The following is an 8,780-nucleotide window of genomic DNA, read 5'->3' as shown; positions in this document are numbered from 1 at the left end:
GAAAAGACAAAAGGAAAAGGGGAAGTGATCCGTCATAAAGCACGTATAGTGGCACAGGCCCATGTGCAGAAATATGGGATAGACTATGACGAAGTGTTCGCACCCGTTACCCGTCACTTAACACTTTGTTAACAATAGCAGGAAGGGATAACTTAGTTCTGAAGCAGTTAGATATAAAGACAGCGTATCTACGGTGATATAGAAGAGGAGGTATACATGAAACAACCTCAGGGATACGTAATCTCAGGAAAGGAAAGCCATGTTTGTAGGTTGCGTAGAAGCATATACGGATTGAAGCAATCGGCTAGATGTTGGAATAAGAAATTGTACGGCGTATTACAGAAAATGGGTTTTACAGCTAATAGTTGGTTCATCAGAACAATGTTTGTTCATCAGAATTAGAAATAACAGAAAGGTATATCTACTCGTGTATGTGGACGACGACGAATATGGCTAGGTGATCCAAAATATTTTCTTGGTTTGGAAATAACAAAAGACAAGGAAAGTGTGTACCACTTGAGCGCAAAGACTAGCATTCAAAAACTAATAGAAAGCGTAGGAATGAAAGATGCTAAGCCAACTAAGACACCGATGGATACCGGTTATGTAAAGGATACCGAAAAAGGAAAAGAGCTAGAAGACATCTCTAAATACCGTAGCGTTGTAGGGTCGTTAATGTACGTAGCAACGACTGCTAGACCAGACCTCGCGGCAAGCGTGTCAATACTAGGAAGATGTTTCGAAAAATCCACAGAGAAAGATTGGGTAGCGGCAAAGTGTGTAATTAGGTATCTAATAGGAACAGTAAATTGGTCACTGAAGCAAGGAGGAGATAGAGATCACACTCTGGAAGCTTTTAGTGATTCCGACTGGGCAGGTGACCACACGACAAGAAAGTCCACTACTGGCTATATATTGTTTTATGGAGGAGGAGCCATAGCATGGACGAGCAGAAGACAAAATTACGTAACACTTTCGTCCATGGAAGCAGAACATATAGCGTTAGGAGAAACATGTCAGGAAGTAATATGGCTTCTGGAAGACATGGGAGAGGTTCAGAAATCTCCAACTCTTATACAGAAAGACAATCAAGGTTGTCTAAAGTTCATAACATCTCAAAAGAATAAGTAAGAGATCGAAGCACATTGACACAAAAGCCTGCTTTTTGTGAGATCTAATAGAGATGAAAATAATCAAGTTGAACTTTCCCACGGAGGATATGAGAGCGGACATTCTGACTAAGGCTCTAGGGACAGTTAAGCATAATCACTTCAGTACAGTTATTGGACTTAGAGAAGAACTATAGAACGCTTCGTTTGAGGAGGAGTGTTGGAATTATGGCAACCGATAGCGTTCTACAATAACCACGGAATTATATTATAGCGTATTGACAGACGTCAAATAAAGAAACGGCAGTTCGCCAAAAGACCCATCGCGAAGCGCACACGAGTGTTCACGATCCCTGCGTAATACCCCACTCAGCTAACACTTTCTAATTGAAATCTAATAAAAATCGAATTCAAATTTGGCTTTTTTGCTAATAAGAACTCGTTGAGTTTGTTAGCGCTGCTATTTCATCGACCAACCTGAACCAAACGGTTTGGGCAATTGATACCTAAGCGATCGATAATTAAAATTAACACCAAACCACATACCACACACACTAATGCACCCAACAGATGCAATAAAAAATAATTAGAATTAATCGTGAGCGAGTACAATGCGCAAGCTTGCGTATCGCACTTGCGCTGCTATTTTATCGACCAGTGCTGTAACTTTCTATTAAACTATGATTTGATATTTTTCTTAGATTTTTCATACAAAAAATCTTATGATCTTAAAATTTTCAAAGTCCTATCTCAAACAAGTTTTTTTTATTGATTTTTTGAAAATCCACCAATTCACCGAACAGTAGTTGCAACTCTGACCGCCAGGGAGCGTTGTCAGCGCAAATTAATTTAATTGATGAGAATTTTTTCCTGGAAGGTTTAGCTCAGACTAGTTTAAGTATTTTTAGAAAGTTTACTACTTACAAAATGAGCGTTCCAATGAGGTCCAAGTACACATCACTTAACGAATCGTCAAGTTAACGCAAACCTAACGCGATCTCCACATTGGCAAGTTATCAAGTTATACGCAAGGTTCAAGCTGTACGGGCTTATCAGAAATTGGAATGTTTGTTCGGTTTTGCTTTGGAACTCTCTAAAACGAAGTGAGCGTCAATATGCTAGCTAAACGAAAGGGGTCCAATTTGGACCGTCGAGCTATGAAAACAACAATTGAACGCAAGCGCAGAGCACTAAGAACCGTGCACCAAACACAACAAGAACGAGAAAATGCGCGTGTGGTGATGCCCCAAGTCCGAGAATCGCAGTCAGAAGAGATTCTGAATAGGCAGAACGGACTAGAAGCAGAAAATAGAATGGTGTTAGAATGGTAGAATGGTGGCGTATCTGATTGAATTTTTTCATTTTTGGTTTTTATCTTAACTTTCCGGATATTTTATTAAGACTGCCCGCACCGGCGTCCCCGCGCCTTCGGCTTTACGTATCCGTCTCTCTCTCAAACTGGCTATCATCCACGGTCTCTCTCTCTCTTTCTCGCTCTCTCTCTCTCTCTCGAATGCTCTCTACCGTTGGGCCAACAAGTGCCAAATATTGATTATGCGGCGAATCAAAAGGTGAATATCGGCGATATGATAGAAGAATGCTTCCATTGTCATGGGCTTAAATTAAAAAAAGAGCCAGCCGGAATGTGTTGCGCTTCGGGAAAAGTGCAGTTGCCAGAAATCGAAACACTACCAGAGTCTTTGAACGGTTTACTTAGTGGTACTGATCCGGACTCTAAAATATTTAAAGGATGCTTCCAAATGACCTCTTCGGAGCTACTGAAATTGTTAACAATGTAGCAGCAAATGGCCAACAATTCAATTCAACCTTTAAAATGAGAGGTCAGGTGTATCATAAAATGGGTTCATTGCTGCCGATGCCTAATGAAGGTTATAAGTTTTTTGTAAATCTAATTTATGGGCAGTGAAGATGACTCCGGAGGAATACAGACCCATCGAGTAGATGCACGTTGCGGTTACAACAATTTTAGTTCACCCCAAGCCTGGCGCATTGTGGGAGATTTGGATATCCTTCTAATGAATCATAACGAGTTGTTGAGAATGTTTAAATATCACATTCATGATTTGCAAAGCGACAGTCACGCTATTGTCATAAATGCCAAAAATACGTTTGTACCTTAATTTATAACACACATCTAGCAACTCAAAGAAATAGAATATTTTACATTACCCTCCTCTTTTACGCGTAGCGAAGCACGCCGGGTCATGCTAGTCCGATATAAATGTCCCGTATGTAGAGTATTTGTATGCAAAAATGTTATGAGAAACATTATGTTTCGCATGTTTCCCTCGAAACATCCAGCCAATAGCCTCTGAAAAGCTAAATTATGACTAGTATTAGACAAAAGGTCCTCGAACCCAATTAACGTAAGATTTTTTATTGCTCGTTCCCTTTCGTATATCTTATGAATTTAAATGTATATTTGTGCTTTTTATCTACTGAAACAAAAACACCATATTGAAATTTTCAAGTAGATCGGATTGTTAGTTTTGAAGATATAACAAAACACGAATGAAAATTGAAATTCATTGAAGTACCCGGGAAATTAGTGGGACCATCAGCTAAAATTCATCCAAAACCAGACGTGACACCAGTGTTTGGCAAAGCACGAGACGTAGGTACTACGTGATCAGTATGCAGCAGCGATGAATAAAAAAAAGATCGTCGGGATTCTACGAAAAAGTGGATTACTCCGAATGGGCGTCTCCATCCCATATCTTAATGAAGAAGAATGGTAAGATTCGTATCAGCGGCAACTACAAACCAATGGTAATTCCACCTTATCGCCTAGAAGGAAATACGGTTTTTCCATTCCTGTATGATCGATTCGATCCGAACGTAGTGGTCGTGGTTGTGGTAAATTTAGAGATCCATTTTTCCAAACTGGGGTAGAAATCAGAATTCTTTAATATTCCAGCATCGGAAATTCGTCCGTCCCCGTAGTATAACGCTACAGTGTAGACGAGGTGATCGACCAGGGCGAGGAACTGTTTCGCGATTTTTGCCGTACTCGGAGCTTCAGCGGGCCACGGCATATAGGTATATAGGTACATTCGGATGCTGCAGGAGGCGGCAACTAGCATCACCACCAAACCATCGCACGGATCGTGGACACCGTTATCCAGAGATGAGCTTCATCAGGCGGAGCTCAGACTGTGCCAGTTGTGGGGAGTTTTGGAAAAATGCACTTTTTGGTGGTGGATGGAATGTTGTAAATTTAAGGTGATGGGTTTAGGGTAAAATTTAAGGCGACTAGTGTAGACACGGATTTGTAAACCGACAAAGGGTAAGCCAAATGATAAGCAAAAAATCGAGGAATATCAGAAATCTAACCGCCCCGCGTACAGATGCATAATCCACGACTCCTCTTTTCTTAAACAAAACTAAAGACGGCCCTCCCGGTACACGTCGTCGCGGAAGAAGACACCCGAGTTGGACAAGATCGGCCTCCAGGAATCGAGAGAAAAATAGAGAACATTCTCGTTCCACTATACGCAATGTCAAATTCCATAAGTCGGTGCATTCGCACCGTGTTTTATGGATTTTGACATCATCGCTGCCGCGCAGTCGTATAGCGAGCGCTTATAGGTCCGAACGGAAGAAATGTGTGGCTATGGTCTTGTTTTAAAGTGTTCTAAAGTGTTGTTGAAAGTTGTTCTTGTTGAAGTTCTTGTTGAAAGTATTGCTTGCATTGTTTAAAGGTGGTTGTTAAAGTGTACGACGCGTCACGTGGAAAACAATAAAGCTGCAAAAAATCCCAAAATTTCAACAAGTGATGTATGCAATAAGATAGGTCTTTATGAAATAAATTACTAACCTCTCTCTATATATTTCAGGCGAATAACGAGCAACGGGTAAGTGACCCAGGCACACTAAAGTGATAAAATGATAAACCCACACGTCTGCCCTGCGGAGGAAAAGAATAGGTTAGTAAGAAATGATGAAACCAACAGTGAATCAAATGGCTTGGCTCTAGCAACCAAATCGAGAAATGAAAAAAATTCAAAATACAGAGGTGGAGTGTTCAAAATTGAAACGGTATGGTGTATGATAGGCATAGACGAAAAATTAATAGAGTGGCATAGACAATTTCTGACATCCAAGTTACGATGGGCTTAACAGGTTGCTAAAGAAGGACAGCAATATAAAGTTTGATGGATCTAGAGATGATCTAAGTGATTGTCTCAGTTGAGCCGAGGGCAAGCAGTGCTAAGTGCCCTGTAGAAAAGCCGATGTCCACATTAAAACGGTCAGCATTCTCGAACTGATACATATGGATATATTCCGTGGGAAAGCTCACTTGGTTGTTCCGGATATTTTTCAGTCTTTGTTGATGATTTTTCACGGAATTTTTCTGTGGCAGTATTGAAGGAGAAATCTGTAGTAGATTCCTTTGAAAAATTTAAACCACAAGCAGAAAATCAGACAGGTATGAAAATCAAACATATTCGGTCGGACAATGGAACCGAGTTCATACACCAGCGAATGAATGACCTTTGTTACAGAGCCGGCATTATACATGAGAAATCTGCATCATATACGGCACAACAGAACGGAGTGGTAGAAAGAATGAACCAAACGCTCCAAGAACGGGCTTAGTGGGTTAGTAGTGGGGGAACAGTGGGTTACACAATTCGCTTTGGGCTGAGGCGATAAATTATGCCGCCTATTTAGTGAATCGATCTGTAAATCGATCGCCCGCAGATAAAACGCCTGAAGAGATTTGGTCAGGAAAGAGACCCAACGTAGAAAAATTAAAAATATTCGGTACACGACGGGTACCGAGAAAGTATGCATGCCATGCCGTGCATGTATGGACTCAAACAAAGTGGTCGGTGTTGGAACAGATGCCTGGACGAAGCACTCCAATCGTTCGAGTTGAAGAAATCTGTTGATGATCCTTGCGTCTATTTTAACAAGGACGGAACGCTAATCATTGCTATTTATGTGGACGATATTTTAATATTGTGGGACAGACCAAATGTCCCGTGATGAAATTGAATCAAAGTTGTCAAGTACGTTTCACAATAAATATTTATATGAAATAATAAAATTGAAAATGATGAAGACTCTATAAGCATCAACCAGAGTTCTTAGGCAAACGAAATATTAAAACGATTCAGTATTGAAAATTGCAATCCCGTATTGTCTCCATGTGACACTTCTAAAAAACTAACTACGAAATTGGACGGTGTGATAGAGGATGTACCTTATCGCGAAGCACTTGGGGCATTACTGTTCCTAGTGCAGGGTACGACACCTGACTTAGCAAACGCAGTTAGCAATGTTAGCCGCTTAACTACGGCAAGAACCATTGGAATCCAGTTAAGAGAATTTTACGTAATCTTAAGGGGACCACGGATTACAGAATTAAATATAAACGAGGATCCGGAGAGCAACAGGATGGGCTGAGGAACAGGATGAACGGATACTGGAACTGCGTTGGATCTACTTCATCCAGCGCTGTAACGAAGCCAGTGCCAGGGCATGGTGGTTTGTCAACTGGAAAGGTTCCGATAGCGTTCATCCACAGCACATCGCCATTGGCCAGCATATGATGCTAGAATGTTCTACGGATCCCATGGCAGACCACCGGCAGCAGTTGGTGGTAGTTCAGCGCAGTACAGAAACATCCAGGTACACTATAATCATACGCTCGCACCATCATTCGGCGCGAGTCCATGGACGAAACCGCTAGGTCTGGAATTGCTGGGGCTAAGCACACAGCCAGCCCCTTCTGTAACGACTTACTCCGAGCAGTTGACCGAGACGGTAGCCATGACCAATATTTCCGTTGTCCGCGGTAATAGTATTGAGAAGAGCTTGTCCAAGCACGTTAAACCTTACAGGCCACCAGCGTTCAGCGTCCTTCGTCCTACATCTTTGACTACCACTCACAACCCGACTAGTGCCTCGTCGGGGATGGAAGCTATGACCAAGAAACGACCTGCCCACAAGCAGGATACTAACGGTTTGAGGGCGGATACTTACGGCTTACCAAAAGGGAAGGCTACCGACAGCTCCGGTTTGCCTTCCAGCAAACACGAAACCCGGTGGGGTGAAGAAGTTCCCAAGTACAGTCGGAACCAGATACCAAGTACAGTCGGAACCGGGTTTCGATCAAGTCCAAAGACGCACTGAAGCAGATCCCGATCAGATTTATCGGTAAAACGTCGGTCTACAGGAACGGACTGTGTAACGAACTGGAAAAGTATGTGCCGGTACGCGTACCAGCGTTGCTATGACTTACCGCGCGAAATCTTTCCCAGGCTGCTTCGTTTCCTGTACGAACACTTTCCTGGAAGGAAATGGGCATCTTTTGAAGCACACACACGGACGTAAAACCTGGAAACTGGAGCACAAAACTGGAGTATGAAACACTGCATCCTAAAATTGATATATTGCAAATTGTTAAACTCCGTCCAGACGATGACGAATGTTGGAGAATTTCTCGACGAGAACTTCTAAATTAAACGTCATCCCATACAAATCCGGCGAGAAGTTATCGCGATAACTGGAATGCACGTGTAGACAGCGAGCAAGCGAGAACGAGTGAAAACCCCCTTAGGAGCTGTCAAATCGTATGTAAACAGTAGGGCGAGAAAGTTATCGCGATAACTTTTGCTCAAATTGAGCAAAAGTTATCGCGATAACTTTGTTGCTCGTCTGGACGGAGTTTTACATAGGTCGATTTCTTCGATTTAATCGGAGAAAAATAAGGCACCACGATACACTAATCACCGCATTTTATTGCACTATACTGTTTCGCAAAACTCATGTCCCCGGTAGCGAACGAGCAGAGAACGTGTTTTAAATAGAGAGGTGGTGTCATGTACCCCTTCACGGATTTTAGAAAAAAGATAAGAATTTGGCAGTTGAGTGCACTGTACTTGGGACGCGGTGCTGAAGGTGTTTCGAGTCTGCGATGCGTAATTTTTAAGAAAACGGTAGGGTATGATTCCCAAATGTATGCAACCGGGTCGCTTAAGCTGCTTTCACATCGAGCGCGTTTTTAAAAACGCCAAAGTTAGCGTACTCTGACGCAAAAGCTTAATTTATTGTTCACACCTAGGTTGCGCGAAGGTCGATTTAAAATACACGAAAAATAGCACCATATCACTACCGTCACCTTATCAAATCATGATAAATAGTTAATCTTCACGCAAAACAGTTATTACCCGGATTTCAACACATTCCTGCCAAAACAAATTGCAAAACCAAAGGGCAACGTTGGCTTGCTTGCGTAGCCTGCTACAGTCGGCTCAGAGCCTGCCACAATCTGTAGATTTTTACAGATCCGAAAAAAACGCCAACTTTTAAGCTCTTCAAAAGCTCCAAAAAATAGCTTTCGGTGCGTTACGTGAACACTTCCATATATTTTGATGTGATACAATCGTGTTTTCTGCGTCAAAAAACCTGCTGCGTCTATAGCCGTGGCCACACGGGGCGAAAATTTGCGCGCAAATTTGCACATTAATGCCAAAATGTTTTCGCTTCGTGTGGCAGGGGTAAAAACCCGAAAATTTATGCCGAAATGTCAAACGTATTGTTTTCATCTGTGTTTTGGCCGCTGAAGTTGATTTCCGAATAAATTTTGCAGTTTTTAACGATTTTGATGCTGTTGCTGTTATATTTATATTAAAAATGCAA

The sequence above is a fragment of the Anopheles darlingi genome, chromosome 2 (genome assembly GCF_943734745.1).
Source record: "Anopheles darlingi chromosome 2, idAnoDarlMG_H_01, whole genome shotgun sequence".
Taxonomy (NCBI): Eukaryota; Metazoa; Arthropoda; class Insecta; order Diptera; family Culicidae; genus Anopheles; species Anopheles darlingi.
Note: the sequence above shows the minus strand (reverse complement) of the source record.